This window comes from Delphinus delphis, chromosome 16 (genome assembly GCF_949987515.2).
Source record: "Delphinus delphis chromosome 16, mDelDel1.2, whole genome shotgun sequence".
In the NCBI taxonomy this organism is placed as follows: Eukaryota; Metazoa; Chordata; class Mammalia; order Artiodactyla; family Delphinidae; genus Delphinus; species Delphinus delphis.
Window position 1 is genome coordinate 82,624,921 of NC_082698.1, and position 15,917 is coordinate 82,640,837.

The window sequence follows — 15,917 nt, forward strand, 5'->3', positions numbered from 1 at the left end:
TTCGTGTCCAGTCAAGCTGTTGAAAAAGCTTCTTGACTTTCAAAGAAACTGGTTTGCTGTGTGGATAGGAAGATTCCTGATTTTTTCGGGGGGAATACTTTTTGGAAAGAGGATCTGGGACATGCAGATGACAGTTGGAGGAACATTGGATCATGCAACCATTAAGATTCAGTTTGAGATTATTATTGAATTATCATGTTAATAAAAACAAGAAACTAAAGTAGTCAAAAGAGGGAACGTGTGTTAGTACTTGTGATGTTTTGACCGGAGAGTTTGGTGAGACGTAGGTTTCACAAGTGGGAGACGGGGAGGGAGAGGGGTTCTGAGGGAAACAGTGCAGAGAGATTGTGTGCAGGGACTCTGGGGAGAGAAGGACCCAAGTTCAGATCCGCCCTCTGGCATGTAGGCCTGGGGTCCTTGGGCCAAGTATAAACCCTCCTCCTAGTGTTTTCCATCTGCTGAGCACCCGCCGTGTGCTGGGCACTCTGCCAGAAAGTTGCCATATGTGCCCTCAGTCCAGCTTCACAAATATGGCAGGTGTCTTATTATCCACAGTTTACAAATAAAGAAATGGAAAGTGAGAGGCTAGAAGTGATTCGTGCAAGCCTACACAGGACCTTGGGGCAGGATCTCAGGTCCGCTGGACTCTCCCATTACGCCATGGTGCCACTTTACCTCAGTTTCCTCATCTGTAAAATGGGCATTCTTGTGATTATAGGAAATAGTGTTTCATGTCCTTAACACAAGTCTCTGTACCCAGAGGTGCTTCCCCATCTTCCTTCCCCCTTTTAGTGCTGAACATTGCTCTAAAGAGCTGTTTCCAAAAATAGCACTGCTGGTCCAGAGCCTGCTGACTTTCTAGGCATCGTGGCTTACTCACTCTTCCTTATTCTAGTTAAAGGACTATTGTTGAGTAAACACGTTTTTAGTCACTGAGCTCAACTTTGCTCTTTGCAAAGGTGGCAGTTACAATTGCTGCCTTTTATTTTGCCCAGCAGCGTAATGTACCCAATGAAAGAGGCCTGCTTTTCTTTCTTTTTTGCTCATGTGATGTACTCACACCCAGCCTTAGGTTTGAAGTTTTAGTCTCCCGCACATGGTATTTCAGGATTCGGGTGTAGATTCCCCCATAGCTCACGCGGTCCTCTTGTTCTCTGAATCACAGTGTCTCCTGGCTGTGGAGCCTTGCCTTTGAATTGAGAGACAGATGCTGGGTAGTTACAAGGTTTCCTTCCTGCAGCAGGGGCTTGGCAAGTAATCGCCTTGTTTTTTAAGGGAGAATTTTAAGCAGTATTTTAAAGGGCCAGACCCACAGCTTTTACATGGCAGAAAAAAATGAAACGAATCTTTAAAATAACTTGTACCCCCCTTCCTGATGCAAAAGGGATTTTGGAAAAGAAAGCTTGACTTCCATTGAAGTGATGGCAGGATGAGCAAGGCGGGAGATGGTCCAGGCCGTCTCCGATGGGCACTGTGTGCCGAGTCAGAGTCGATTTCTGCGCCCACCCCTTTCCGAGTGCACAAGGAGGGCTGGGTTATTATAGGGAAAGTTAGAGAATACAAATAAGCAAAAAGAAAAATACCCAACATTCCCACATTTTGGTAAATATCTTTCCACATACCTGGATGTCTGTGTGTGTCTATGTTTAATTTAAAGATGAGCTTATCTGAACGTATAGGGTTTGTACAGATTTTCACTTTTATAATCAGTGCTGCGGTGAGCATCCTTATACCGAATGTCTTCATCTCTGTCTGATCACCTACCTGGGATACATCAGTGGAACAGAAGGTCTTTGATGACAGATGCCAAATTTCACTCCCATCGGAAGCGTGAGTGCCCGTTTTCCCATGCTGATTCTGGCCATTATCCTTTTTAAAAAAAATCTTCGATAGCTTGATAAAAATAAATGGTGCCTCATCACCAGTGGTTAATTCATCTGCTTACTTGTGTTGTTAAACATGAATTCATTTACTTATTGGCCTTTTGTTTTATGCCTACTGTTCAGTCCTTTGTGGGTGTTCCTTTGAGGTGGTTATCAGTTTTGTTCTTGATTTGGTAAGAACTCTTTATATATTTAGATATTATCTCTGTGAAATATGTTACAAATGTAGTTCTAATTTCCAACATGGTGTTTTGTCCTGTTATTGGATTATGTTCCAAATGCAGGAGGGGATTTTCGGAGAGGAAGCCTGAGTTGGGAGAATGTTCAGCATCACTATAGAGACTTTCCTCCTTAAACCCACCTAAAAATCATGGCCTTAGAAGAAGTGCGTTTGAGGTTACGACTGAACAACTAACTCTAAGCCAACGTCATCTGTCCCTGCTACCTTAGGGGCTCTGAAGAACCTCACCAAACTTTGGAAACATGCATTTACCATTTTCTTCTATTTTTTGATGCTGGATTTTTTTTAGAACATGGAGCTGGAAGAACTTTTAATTTTTAAATAAAATTTGTAGTTTAGCAGACAGGTAGTATATATATGTGTGCATGTACGTAGAGTGTCCTTCGTATAAAATTTTTAAATTTCTAAACGAGAAGGAGTAGAGGCATGGACAAAAAAGACAAGACGTTCATATTTTGAAATCACCTTACTTGGAACCTCATTTCCAGGATTCATTATTTCTGAGCCAATAATAAAGTCACCTTTACCGAGAGTACCTGTCTCTCCTGACCCCGATTCAGTTGCTTAGTAAGGAGCTGGTATGGTTTAGATTCAGAATTAGAACGAAGGACAGAATAGGCAGAATACAGGCTGGCCCAGGATGGCCTGTGGACCTGGGGAGATCCGCTCCCCCCAGCCTGGGGATGCCTGCGGGGCTGTGCGCACAGGGCGGCCCAGGCTGTATCTGAGGTCAGGAAGGCGCCCTGTGCTGCATTTCTGCCTGTGCAGGGGACACACGGGGGCTGTGAATGGGGGCTTCTTGAACAATCAGAGGTGACCCCGCATCGAAACCTACAGGGCTGAGGAGCTTCCCCGTGACAGGCTCCGGGCTCACAGGACGCACTGGGCAGGGCTGAGAATCCAGAGGAAGAAGTGGTTGTTGTTTTGGTTTTTTTTTTAATTTGAAAACAATAAGAAACGTTTCACGGAGGGTCGGTGACTTGTCCTCTGCAGGCAGTGCGGCCCGCGGCATTTCACGTAGAGCTGCGAGGCGGGGGGGGGGGTGGGGGGGGTGGGGGGGGGTGGGTCACGCCAGCAGAGGCGATGGCAGGCTGGGGGAGGAGCTGCGAGAAGGCTGGGCAGCCGTGGCGTGAGGGGCTGCGCAGGGGCCTGGGGGAGACGTCGTTCAGGGTGTGTAGCTGCACGGCCTGCCTTGGGAGAGGCAGGGGGTGGACGGAGGGCTGGGGTGGACAGAGGGCTCCGGTGGCCCGAACGACCGTCCCGGGGCAGGTAGGGGGCGGGGAGGGGAGGAGCCGGGGTCGGGCAGGTTGGGTCGCGGGCGCACGTGGAGCTGCCAGCTTGGAGCGTAGCCGCCGGGGTGAGCGCGGGAGGCCGTGGGGCGTGGGCTGCGGTCTGTGGACGCGCGCCCACTGGTCCTCGGGCGGCCTTACTGTCTCGTGCGGATATCACAGCAGGCCCTCGGGCGACGGCTGTCTCCTTGGGTTGTCTCTCTTGTCTTCATCCACAAAGGAGGATAAAATCGGCCCCCGTCTCGGGGATGACGGAGGAGATGGGCCGCCTGCGGGCCTCGTTCCGCACGGGCATCGTGGTCTTGGGGGCGGTGGCCGCGCCGAGATCCGGCGGCTGCGGGGAAGCCTCGTGCTCAGGGCGGAGCTTGACGGGGACGTTTGCCCCCCGGGGTTTGTAGAGCAGGCGAGGAGCAGGGCAGTGTTCCAAGGGAGGTTAAGAGAGAAGCAGCATCTTCCTGTGGAGAACGGCACAGCCTCGGGAGATACCCTGGCTCCCTGCGGGCCCCCCGTGCCATTTCTTCCCCGACTCTGAAGCATGCTTTGGGGACGTAGGGGAGCAGATCTGAACGAGCCGCACGACTCCAGGTGACTGGGAGGGTTTTCAATGTCGAGAGAGAGGGAATGGTAGGTATGGCCATGGGGTGGGGGACCCTGTTTTGCCCCCATTGCAGACAGCATCAACTTGACAGCATGTCTCATGAGTGAAAGGACCACCAGAGGACCCTTTTTTTAATAATCCCTGCACAGGAGATGATGTGATTCCTTAGTGCTGTATTAGATCCTGGCCCTACCGAGAGGCAGTGGAAGGTAGGAATATCGCTTCGCGTGTGGTGGCTTAAAATCATAGTCGGAAACCCGCGTGCCAAAACAAGGTGTCCCCAAATTAACTTCCGTTGCCCTTGATCCCCAAAAGCAAAAGTGCTCTCGTTACCCGGTGATGTGCTCTCCTGACGAGTTCCTGGCCTTAGACTTGGGATGGACACCCACAATGGGACCTTGATGAGGAATCTGCATTATTTATCTTCAGTCTCTGGCTGTAGCATCCCTCCTCCTCACACTCCGATCAAGCCGGGGGTGCGTCCTCATTCGGCCTCACTGGTCTTTAGGGAAGAGGCTTGAGTCTCATCATCATGTCAGTGTCGAGAGGCACATGCCCCGTGTCAGCGCTTGGCAGGCAGCATCAACAGCAGTAGCTGGTGCTGTTTCCAGTTTTAGTGTGTACCAGCTGCTGCGCTGTGCTTTCTGCGCAGTGTTTAATTTTATCCTCGTGGTTACTCTTGGGGGCAGAGACTCCAATCATCCCCATTTTACAGACGGGGAAACCGAGGCTCTGTTGGGTTATGTGCCCTGCCCAGGGCTCTGTTGGATGGTCAGCTCTGCCTCACTGCAGCCCCCGTGCTCTTTCTGCAGAGCATCCTCGGAGACTTTGCAGGGCCAGGAGCAGCAGTTGGTCAGCTCGGTGCTCGGCCAGGGTCTGCGGTCGAGAGATCCACTCCCGGGCAGAGCTGCCCTGGCGGGACCCTTCCATCTCTGGGAACCGGGTCATCCTCCTTGCGTTGCTGGCATCATCAGCACCACAGCTGCTTCTCCTCACATGCCTGGCACCGTCGGCGGCAGCATTTCACACCGATTGCCATTGCTTCTCCACTTCTGCAGCCGCCATTCGCCTCTCCGATTCCACAAGCCCCAGCGGCACACAGCTTTAGCGTCCAGACTGAGTTGTCTGCAGGACTTTGGTCCCTCTCTGCTGTGGGAGATGAGCTTCGCCCCCTTTATCTCAAGGAACTTGCTTCACAGGGATCCACGCTCAGCACCTTGCACCTGCGCGCTTAGGCTCTCCTCCCGCAGCAGGGGGCTGTGTGCGCGCTGAGGCTCTCCTCCCGCGGCAGGGGGCTGTGTGCACCTGCGCGCTTAGGCTCTCCTCCCGCGGCAGGGGGCTGTGTGCACCTGCGATTAGGAAGGGGCTGGTCTGGCCCGGGAGGACTGACCTCATGCCAAAGGCAGGGCAGCTCCTCACCTCCCTTCTAAGATTTCCCTGGGAGAAGGGCCCTCCCTGTAGGAGCAGGCCCTTCCCCACTGGCTGCTGTGCACGGAGCACATGGGCTGCACCAGGCACTGCGCTCAGAACTGTTCGGATACCGTCTTGATGGCCCTGTGAGGGAGAGGGGATGTCCCCTTCTTCCAGCAGGAGCAGTAGCAATGAAGTCAGAGCCGGCTTCTTTTTTTTCTGGGGGATAACAGCTTTTTTGAGATATATTTTACGTACCATACAGTTCACCCATTTCCAGTAGACAATTCAGTGGTTTTTAGGACGGCCGCAAATACGCGCAGCCATCGTCACAGCTTCAGAACATCATCATCTCAAGGAGAAACGCCTTATCTGTCAGCTGTCGCTCCGCTACCCCTGCATACTCCTTGCCTCCACTTTCCAAGGAGGCAATAATCAACGTTCTGTCTCTGGAGATTTCGTAGGGCCTGCTTCTTGGCTGTGGACAGCAATTATGTTTTTGAAAGAGCTGGAAAGAACCTTAGGTGGTCTCAGTCCAACCCTTTTATTCTGCAGACGAATATTTGCCTGGCATCAGGCTGCTCGTGGGCGGTGCAGCTGGCCGCGGGCCCATCCGTCTCCCCGTGCTGCCCCGCCCCTGCTCTGCCCCCTAGTGTCGGAGCTCTCCCGTGATGCCCGCCCCAGCCAGCAGGCAGCAGGCCCCGGCCCTGCAGTGTGTGCCAAAAGTAGTCCTTGGGGTTAGAATAAGAATGCTCAGTAACGGTGACGTGAACAGACCGTTGAACGATGACAGTGACGGCCCTGGGGCCGCTCTGCAGAGCGCAGGGGCCACCAGAGGGGAAACCAGGGCCCGGGCCCTCAGTTTGCCCACTTGTAAATAGAACTGCTGGTTTGGATGATCGTTATATTTTCTGTAGTCACCCAGGACCTCAAAGTGTAAGAACCCTGGCCAGTGGATGGAGCAGGTCGGGCGGGCTGAGTCCAGGAAGGTAAGGCCTCTCGTAGACACTCAGGCCAGCTCCAGGTTTGGTGGGAGCTGCCTGCCTCCTGGGTGGCTTGGGATTACTCACCTTAGCGAAGAATAAATAATAAAAGAATAATAGGGTTTCCCTGGTGGCGCAGTGGTTGAGAATCCCCCTGCCAATGCAGGGGACACGGGTTCGAGCCCCGGTCCGGGAAGATCCCACATGCCGCGGAGCAATTAAGCCCGTGTGCCACAACTACTGATCCTGCACTCTAGAGCCCGCGAGCCACAGCTACTGAGCCCACATGCCATAACTACTGAAGCCCACACACCTAGAGCCCATGCTCCACAACAAGAGAAGCCACCGCAATGAGAGTAGCCCCTGCTTGCCGCAACTAGAGAAAGCCCGCATGCAGCAAGGAAGACCCAACGCAGCCAAAAATAAATAAATAAAAATAAGTAATTTTTTTTTAAAACAAGAATAATAAAACTACACAAAGCTTCTCCTCTGTAAAGTGTTCCTTTGGAACGATGCCTCCTTAGAAGGGAAGGAGTCTGTACAGCTTGGCCATCCCACGGCCCTCTGCCCACGCTCTGCTCTCCATTGATTCCATGTCACATCAAGAGACTGTGGTTCGACCATGAAAATAATAACAACAGCAAGAGGAGGAGTGACCCATGGTTCCTGAGTGCCTCCTGATAAGTGCTAACTCATTTAATCCTCACAACAGCTCAGTGAGGTAGGTGGCCTGAGGCCCACGGAGGAGGCATCGCATTCAAGGTCACACAGCTAACAAGTGGCAGATTTACCCCTGCGCTGCTGGTGCCGCGCTTCACTCTCAACCCCCCATGGTCGTGGGAGGATGAAAAAGAAGTCTCATGTAGAAGCGCCCATGACGGCTTCTGACACTGGTGCCTGTTTGGAAAAGGGAAGAGAGACGCCCTCTCTTGCTTAGGTCTGCTCACATCCTCCTGGATGTTTTGCTATTTCATTGTGAGGTTCTTTGTGTGTACATATATATATATATATATATATATATATATATACATATATATATATAATTATTTTTTTTTTAATTTTTTTATTTTTTGCGGTACGCGGGCCTCTCACTGTTGTGGCCTCTCCCGTTGCGGAGCACAGGCTCCGGACACGCAGGCTCAGCGGCCATGGCTCACGGGCCCAGCCGCTCCGCGGCATATGGGATCCTCCCGGACCGGGGCACAAACCTGCGTCCCCTGCATCGGCAGGCGGACTCTCAACCACTGCGCCACCAGGGAAGCCCTTGTCTATATTTAAAAAACACAAACAGGAAGGGAAAGCTCAGATGAAAATCAAAGCCCAGCCCGACCGGCCATCTCTCTCACATGTAAGGGGTTGTGAGGATGGAGAGTTTTTCTCCTTAGTGCATCTCCGGCGTCCAGCGTGGAAATGTCAACCTGGAAACCTGCTTTCTGATTTGGGGAGCAGCGCACAGCTGATTGGAAGACAAGAGTCTGGGGTGCGGAGCTTCCCCGCCTCTCCCCTCATTGCTACACCCGCTCCTGCTGGGGCTCTTGCGTTAGCATTTTGCCAACATCTGCTCAGGCTGCCTTTTCTTCCCCAAGTCTTGACAAACAACACCTTGGTTACAAAGAGGAGTATCTGTAACCAGTGGCAAGCACAAGCAGGTGTTTGACTACCATGTTAACTTTTGAGGGATTCTTACATTTTTCCATAAAAAATTTACCCCCTGAGGTCTGGACTGCATTCAGTCTCCCTAAGTTGGGTGTTTTGGCTTGTCCGCTCGCTTATTCCTTCTTAGAAACTTAGGTCGGGGAGGTGGAATCCCAAAGAGGAAAGAGGGGCTGGAAGTCTCTGGAAGCCTCTGGAGAGCTCTCGCCCCAGGGCCCTCTGCCCCTCGCCGCCCAGTGGGAGTGCTGTAGGCAGTGAGCTGGAGCCTGGGGGCCGCGGGCTCTAGAAGGGGGGCCTGGGGCTCGACTTCTCTCCTGCTCATGTGGCCTCCTGTCTAAGGAGTAGAAGTTGGTGCTCGAGGCAGATAGGCCGTGATGCACAGAATATCACTGTAGAAAGGATTCTAGAAACCCCCTCATCCCACTCTAGCTTTACAAGTGAAACCAACCCTTTGCCTTGAAAGGACGGGTAGAAGGACACCAGGACCTCAAGTGCCCAGTCTTTAAAATGTCATTTGCTGTTCTTTTTCTAAGTTTAAAGGCCATATATTTAATTATATCCATTAGTCCCAGAAATCACATTCAGAAAAGTATGAAAAATGGAAATCGCTTATAATGGCGGCCCTGCCCCTGGCCACCTGCCCCCACAGCAAGCATTGCTTGTGAGTCAGCACCACCTTCCCCCAGCCCCAGACAGGGCTTCAGAATCCTCCTTAACATGTGTACAGGCAGCTGCTAACTACTGGAATTGACACGAGCTCTGGACAGGGATTGACACCTATGCTGAAGTGGAGGGTGAGGTCCTCTTCTGTTCACTCCTGGGGAGGTGAGCGCCTGTGTATGCACTGGGTGTCGGGTGGCACCTGCACAGATGGGTTTTGGACACACCCTGGGCGATACAAAGGCTACAAATCTTAGCCCCACTTTGTGTCATTCTCCATGCCTACTAGCCACTCTGCCACTGGAGTGATTTAGGAAGTTGAAGCCTTTGATAGTCACTAAAGCCTTTATTAAAATGAAAACCCCCGTGGGAAGGGTCATGCCTGAAGGTGTTCTCCGCTGGAACTTCAGTTCTCTAATAAGATCCTGGCAGAGCTGCAGAGCTGGAGTCGTGAGGGACAGACGGGGGTGGGAGACGCACCATGGAGAAAGGCCGGGCCGGCAGGAGGCGCCGGGAGGCCCCAGGCCACCTGCTGCAGGTCATCCTCACCCGGCTGACCACAGTGAGGCTCTCTGGAAGGGACCTGTGCATCGTGTATGCTGATTGGCTTCTGGTTATGAACAGGGGTGAGTGGAGTACTAACTTCATCCCCGTCGACATTTAGCCAGCGGAGTCTGTTGCAGAGAGCATCTCGCTAAGGAAGATATGACGTAATCCGAGTTTCTATAGGAGGAGGACAGCCTTTCTGCATCTGCTCCAATTGGAAGGGCTCCCATTGGAAAGGTGCATTCTGTGCTCTTAGCACGTATGTGGGGCGAGCTCCTTACCAAATGAGAGGACAACAGGGGGACGGTGGTGGGGAGACACGTAGGGCATTTGCTAGGTGTGGTTTATAGTGTTCTGGGTCTCCTAACTGCTTTCACTGTTGATTATTCACTCTAGTTTTTTATCTTTATGCATGAAAATGAGGAATCGTTGTGTATGTGCTTTGCAATTGGCCTTTCTGGTGTGGAGTCACCCTTAACAGGGAGGAAATCTAAACAACGCAGTAGCTCCAAAAGTGCTGGGTCTCTGTGGTCTGGGTGGTGTGACGTGTCGGAGGGCGCGCTGAGCTGAGAGCACCCTGCTCTTCCTGGGCTCACAGCGTTACAAGTGCAGCTGCCTGTGCGCCGTGGGCCTTCGCCTGCCTGGAAGACCCGCTCCTCTGTTATGAGACGCTTAGGTGATAGAGCTCACTCACCTTGGCTGGGGAGGGCTGCTCCACAATGGGACCTGTTACTGCCTTCCGTCCCCCCAGCCCGCGTCCTCGTGCTCGGTGCCCAGGGAGCTGGTGCAGGGCTGGATGGCACTTGGGGCGCTGTGGTGGGAGGCGTGCTTCCGTGACGGGGCAGCGGCATGGAGTCAGGAGGCAACTAGGGCTCACGCTCGGGCTCTGACCTTCAACAGTTGGCCCGAGGTCTGTGTCTCTTCTTCCTCATCCGTAAAACTTCCTTAGAAATGTGGTGCTAACATACATGAGTCTCCAGTGCAGCTCTGGGCACATCACCAGCCCTAAATGAAGGTCCCCTCCCCATACCTCAAACTTAGGTACGTTGTGGAATTAAAGGATGTACCTCAGAGGCTCCCCTCCTGAAGGAATAATCTGACTACTGTCCAGCTTGAACAGACCTGTTGGGCACGAGACAACTGGCTCTGGGTTTCTGTTCTCAAGTTCTCTGAAGCCGGGCCTCAGTGGCGGTCACCTTTGCGCCTTCTGTTCCTCAAAGACTAAGTCTTTTTTTTTTTTTTTTTTGCATTTTTGAGTGTTTTATTTATATCAAATTGGATAAAATGTGTGTATTTCTCAGACAGAAAAGACATGTCGAGGTAGAAGTGTACCTTTCAACTATTCATGGGTACATAGTACACTGGGGAGATTGTAGAAGTGCAGATTGTGATGCAGTAGGTCCGGTAGGCCTGAGTTCTATTTTTTTTGGGGGGGGTGGTTTTGAGTAATTTTTATTTCCTTGTATCTTTTTTTTTTTTACTTCTTTATTAGAGTATAATTGCTTTACGATGGTGTGTTGGTTTCTAAAAACATGGAACGCTTCACGAATTTGCGTGTCATCTTTGAGCAGGGGCCATGCTAATCTTCTCTGTATCGTTCCAGTTTTTTAGTATATGTGCTGCCGAAGTGAGCACGACTAAGTATTTCTTAAACGTCCCTGAATCCTTTAGAATTCAGGCGTCAGCTGGTTGTCTTTCCAGTGGCCAGGGGCTGAGCCCACGGCAGCAGGTGGGCCTTCCAGGCAGAGTGGCCCACGATGCACAGGTGATCGTGTTTCTAGAGCAGGTCTCATCCGGGTAATTTGTCCTACCGATAATTTTCGTACAAACTTCATCCTGAAACTGCATGATTTAAAGCTGAGGAAAAAATAACATTGCCACGAGATGGGTGACAAGAATAGCATTTGTGTTGGAAAACAAACTGCAGTTTAAAACGGCGGACACTTGTCCGAGCTCGTGCTGCCGTGGACAGCCGGGCACTGGTGCCCGGACGTGGGTTTGGTCAGGTGATGGTGGAGCTCCCGGTGAAGGGAGAGGGCCCGGGCCCAGGTCGGGGTCTGCGGGCGCCCAGCCCCACCCAGACCCAGAAGGGGAAAGGAGGTCCTGGTGACACAGCCTTCGCCAAGGGCCGCCCCCTGGGCCGAAGCTGGCGGTCCCGCCGACATGGGCCGTCGAGGGGCAGCTCTAGGCAAACACAGGCGAGCCCTTAGCCTCTCTGCCTCACTGCCGCAGAGGCGGCCTCGTGCTTACACGTAGAAACATCAGGGTCATGTAGGTCTTTGTTAAGTAAAATAAACGTGATTTATTTCTACTTACTGACAAATACATAAATATCTCCCTGGGCAGCGTTTGTGGAGTTGGGCTCTGGAGTGTGGCCTGAAAGGGGAAAGGCTACCAGCACGCCAGAGGCCGGAGTCACCCCAGCTCACTCACTGTGACCGTGACCGTCTCTGGTCCTTGTTTCCTGGTGGGAAAGTGAGGCGGACGTGCCATCTGTCTTGGAGGCCACGGGGTGACCAGCGGGACGGGGTCAGCCTCTGCCCACAGCGTCTCCGGGGTCGCCCTCCGTGTCTGCACCTGCAGCGTCCTGCCCGTCCCCGCCCGGCCTCCACGCCGAGAGTGGGGATCCCGGGCCCGTGCTGCTTGTCCCTCACTTGCCCAGGCTTTTTCTCCCTCCCCCCGCCTCAGGGCCTGGTTCTCCATCCCAGCACCCCTTTCCTTATCTCCTCCGTCTCTCGTCCTGCGTTCTCTCTCCCGCCAGGGTGTGGGCGGGTGTGCAGGGAATTAGAGGGATCGCCTCAGCATCCGGGGACCAAGCGGCTCCTGTGCCTTCATTTGCGCTGAGACAGGGCCGGCACCGGCTGGCTGTCCGTCTGTGGGGCGCCGCGGGGCCCTGGGGTAGTAGAAGCTACGGCCCTGTGCTGTTGCGGCTTCCTCCTAACCCCAGCTACTCTGCAGCACCCCCTTGTCCCCAGCACACACAGATGCTCGGAGTGAATCCAGAGGGGCTGACGGCGGAAAAGGAGGAGGACGGTGTGCGGGTCTGCAGACGTGGGCTGTGTGGCCTCAAGTGACTGACGAGTCTGTAAGAGGAGGTAATGGATCGCACCAGTGATTCTAAGCCAGGAGAGAGAGAGAGAGAGAGAGAGACAGAGAGAGAGAGAGAGAGAGAGAGAGAGAGAGAGAGAGAGAGAGAGAGAGAGAGTGTGTGTGTGTGTGTGTGTGTGTGTGTGTGTGTGTGTGTGTGTCGGGGCGTTGCCCAAGAGAACCAGGGTGGGGGGCTATCACCCATGTCCTGCAGGTCCGCCTGCAGAGGGAGTCCAGTGCCACCCACCTCCCCATCACTGCGTGCACGGACCAGGCGGAGCCCACTGCCCTCTGGGGAGGGGAGCCTGGGAGCCAGCAGTGCCTGGATTGTAGGGGCCAGCAGAGCACGGACCAGCTGTCCCCGCCCACCCCCGCCCATCAGTGATCTAACGGCCGTCATGTCCACATACATCCTTGACCAACTGCTGCTCAGGCTGGGCTGGGCCCCGGAGAGGAGGTCCAGGTTTGACCTTCCGAGGCCCGCTGTCTGGGGCAGGCTGCCGCGTGACCGTTACTTTCTCATTTGGCTTGGCAAGGGCCGCACCGTTTCCCTGGGGGCCTCGCAGGGCCTCTGGCTTCTCCAGACTCGTCCTCTCTGGCCTGTGGCTGAGATGTGCAGGGCTCGGGACCAGCCTGTGCCACTTGCTTCTGGCTTGTCTGCTTCTTCAGGCTCCCGGCGTTTTTTCAGTGCCGAGACAGGGTTCCCAAAACGGCGCATTTTCTGTGCGCGGCCCAGCGTGTGTGTCTCCATAGCCACGTATTTAATCTCATGTGTAGGTAAGCACAAAGGGCCACATCTAGGGTCCTGAGGAATGTGAGGCCCGGGTCCCTCACCTCTTTGGCTACATACACACACTGCATGCACGCACACACAGGTGCCTGGTAAGGGTCCCCGGCTCCAGGACCTGCTCCCTTGTCTTCTCCCTCCTTCATCGGGTTCCATAACCCCAACCCTCGATGCTTTTGACCTCCTCTGTTTACTGCCCTCAAATCCTGAAGAGCCGTTTCCCTTTCACTCCCTCGCTCCCTCATTCATTCATCACTCACCCGACAAGGTATCTGCTGAGCGCCCCCCGTGGGCCAGACGGTGTTCTGGGCGGTGAAGATGCAACAGGGAACAGAAGAGACAGACCCCCGCCCGTGGACCCTGCACGCACCCCTTCTGTTACCCTCTCTCCCGGGAGTCACCGTAAGTGATAGAATCACCCTGACTTCCCCGACAGGATCCTAACAGTATCCACGACTTCCTGTTGGTGCATCCCCGCCGGCGTTCAGGGAGGGGCCGTTTCACGTCAGCAGCGCACAGTTCTTTCTGCGGATCTCCTTCAGCCACGAGGAGACCTCCCAAGCCCACGTGCGCGCCGGTGGTCGGCTTCCAGCTTTCCCTCCTTTCTCCTGGTCAGCCGCTGCCTCACAGCCATCCTCACGGTCAGAGCTTCATCACGTACGTGGAGGGTCGCAAGCAACCACAAAGCCAGAGGGACCCACCGTGTGGGGCGTCTGTGCCCCCGTGCGCAGGGGCATCGGGGCGAGGCTCTCCGGCGCGTCTTTCCCCAGGTCAGGTGACCTCACACGAGTTGTTCCCGTGAGCCTGAGCCTCCACAGCTGCGAGGTGGGCATCCCAGGGCCTCCTTGGTTGACCGTTGCAAGAGGAAAATACTGCCAGTTACACGCCTGCCGTGGTGCTCGATGCCAAGAAGACCTTCCACCAGCGCCTCAGGATCTTCTGTCCTGTCAAGGGCACCCTTCTAGAAGCCTAGGGTGGTGACATCCTTTTCACTGCTTCTGCCCCGGCGCCTGACGGCGTGGTCCGCTTCTGTCACCTCTCGTGGAGGAGGGACTAGGGTGGTCCAGGTGGTCTGGGGGGTGCGGGTGAGGTTGCCATGCTACCTGGAACTGGCCAGGGCTGGCAGCAAGTTGGGGACCTCAGTGGCCTCAGCTGAGCCCTCATGAACGGGAGGAGGTAGGTCTGGGGAAGGAGCCTGAGGCATAAACAGTGTCCCGGGTGGATGGAAGTCGGGCCCGGACCCGATGCGATTGGGGCTGAAGAGCTGCAGTGGGTGTGTTGGCATCAGGGAAGATCTGGGAAGTGATGGGGGACGTTAACTCGGCATCCGGGTGGCCCATCCTCCCTGGCCACTCTGCACGAACTGGGGCTGGAGGCGGGCAGGCCTTGGACTGCTCGTCACCACCACGTCCCTCCCCCATCAGGTGCTCCCCAAGTGGGAAAGTGTCCTTCTGTCCTTTCTGTACCCAAGCAGAGCTTTCAAAATACAGCCTCGTGTGAAAAATAGACACGATGTCTAAATGAAACACAAAGTGTGGTCGCCAAGCCTGCTGTTCTGTCACAGCCATCTGGTACGCGAGCTCCTGGAAGAGGGACAGGGGCCGGGGATGCGGGGTTCACGGATGCCGTCCGCAGGTGGTGAGGCGCTGTTACTGGGCGTCGGGTGTGTGCGACGCACCTTAGGCTCCTGACCTACGTCGCCCCACTTCATCCTCACCCAAACCCTGAATTTCATACTGTTATCTTCCCTTTACCGACTTGGAGACTGCAGATCACAGTGCTGTAGACTGAGCGTTTGTGCCCCCCAGATTCATATGCTGAAACCTAACGCCCAGTGTGATGGTGTTGGGAGATGCTCAGGTCATGAGGGTGGAGCCCTCGTGATGGGATGTGTGCCTTATAAAAGAGACCCAGAGAGCTCCCTGGTCCCCTCCCCATATGGGAACACAGCGAGGAAACAGCCCCCTATGAACCAGAAGGCGGCCGTCACCTCGCTGGACATCGAATCTGCCTGCATTCGATCTGACCCTGCACTTTTGGCCTCTGGAACTGTGACAAGTACATTTCTATTGTTTGAGCCCCTGCCTGTGGTATTCTGTTGTAGCAGCCCAAACAGACCAAGACAGAGAGGTTAAGCAATGTGCCCAAGGTCCCACACCTGGCGAGTCATGGGGACCTGGGCCCAGTACGGGCTGTCCTCAGCGTGTCTGGACAGCAGCTATTTCAGAATGATGATATGAGACTTTTATGCGATTATTGACATTCCTCAAGATAACTTACATCATTGTCTTGTTGTTTCGTTAGTCTTGGAAGGGAGATGATGCAAGTTACCAATAAGAAGCTGAGACCCAGAGAAACAGCAGCTTCCCGGAGGTTCAGGTAGACGAGAGCCTGGAGCAGGGCAGCTCCCGACCCAGCCCCAGCCCCAGAGACCCAGCCCCAGAGACCCAGACCCAGACCCAGCCCCAGCCCCAGAGACCCAGCCCCAGACCCAGAGACCCAGACCCAGCCCCAGAGACCCAGCCCCAGCCCCAGCCCCAGCCCCAGACTCAGCCCTAGACCCAGCCCCAGAGACCCAGCCCCAGCCCCAGCCCCAGCCCTAGCCCTAGACCCAGAGACCCAGCCCCAGCACCAACCCCAGAGACCCAGACCCAGCCCCAGAGACCCAGCCCCAGCCCCAGACCCAGACCCAGCCCTAGACCCAGCCCCAGAGACCCAGACCCAGACCCAGAGACCCAGCCCCAGCCCCAGAGACCCAGCCCCAGCCCCAGCCCCAGCCC

The 15,917-nt window shown here is 54.5% G+C and overlaps 1 protein-coding gene and 1 non-coding gene across 3 annotated transcripts in view; one reads left to right on the forward strand and one right to left on the reverse strand.

The window, feature by feature from the left end:
* Positions 1-15,917, forward strand: part of PGBD5 (piggyBac transposable element derived 5) — an 89,291-nt gene that overhangs the window by 31,077 nt on the left and 42,297 nt on the right. The gene's annotated exons all lie outside the window — the stretch shown is intronic.
* Positions 10,790-10,898, reverse strand: LOC132440096 (U6 spliceosomal RNA). The gene has a single exon (XR_009522506.1). It is a non-coding gene; the product is annotated as a U6 spliceosomal RNA (small nuclear RNA).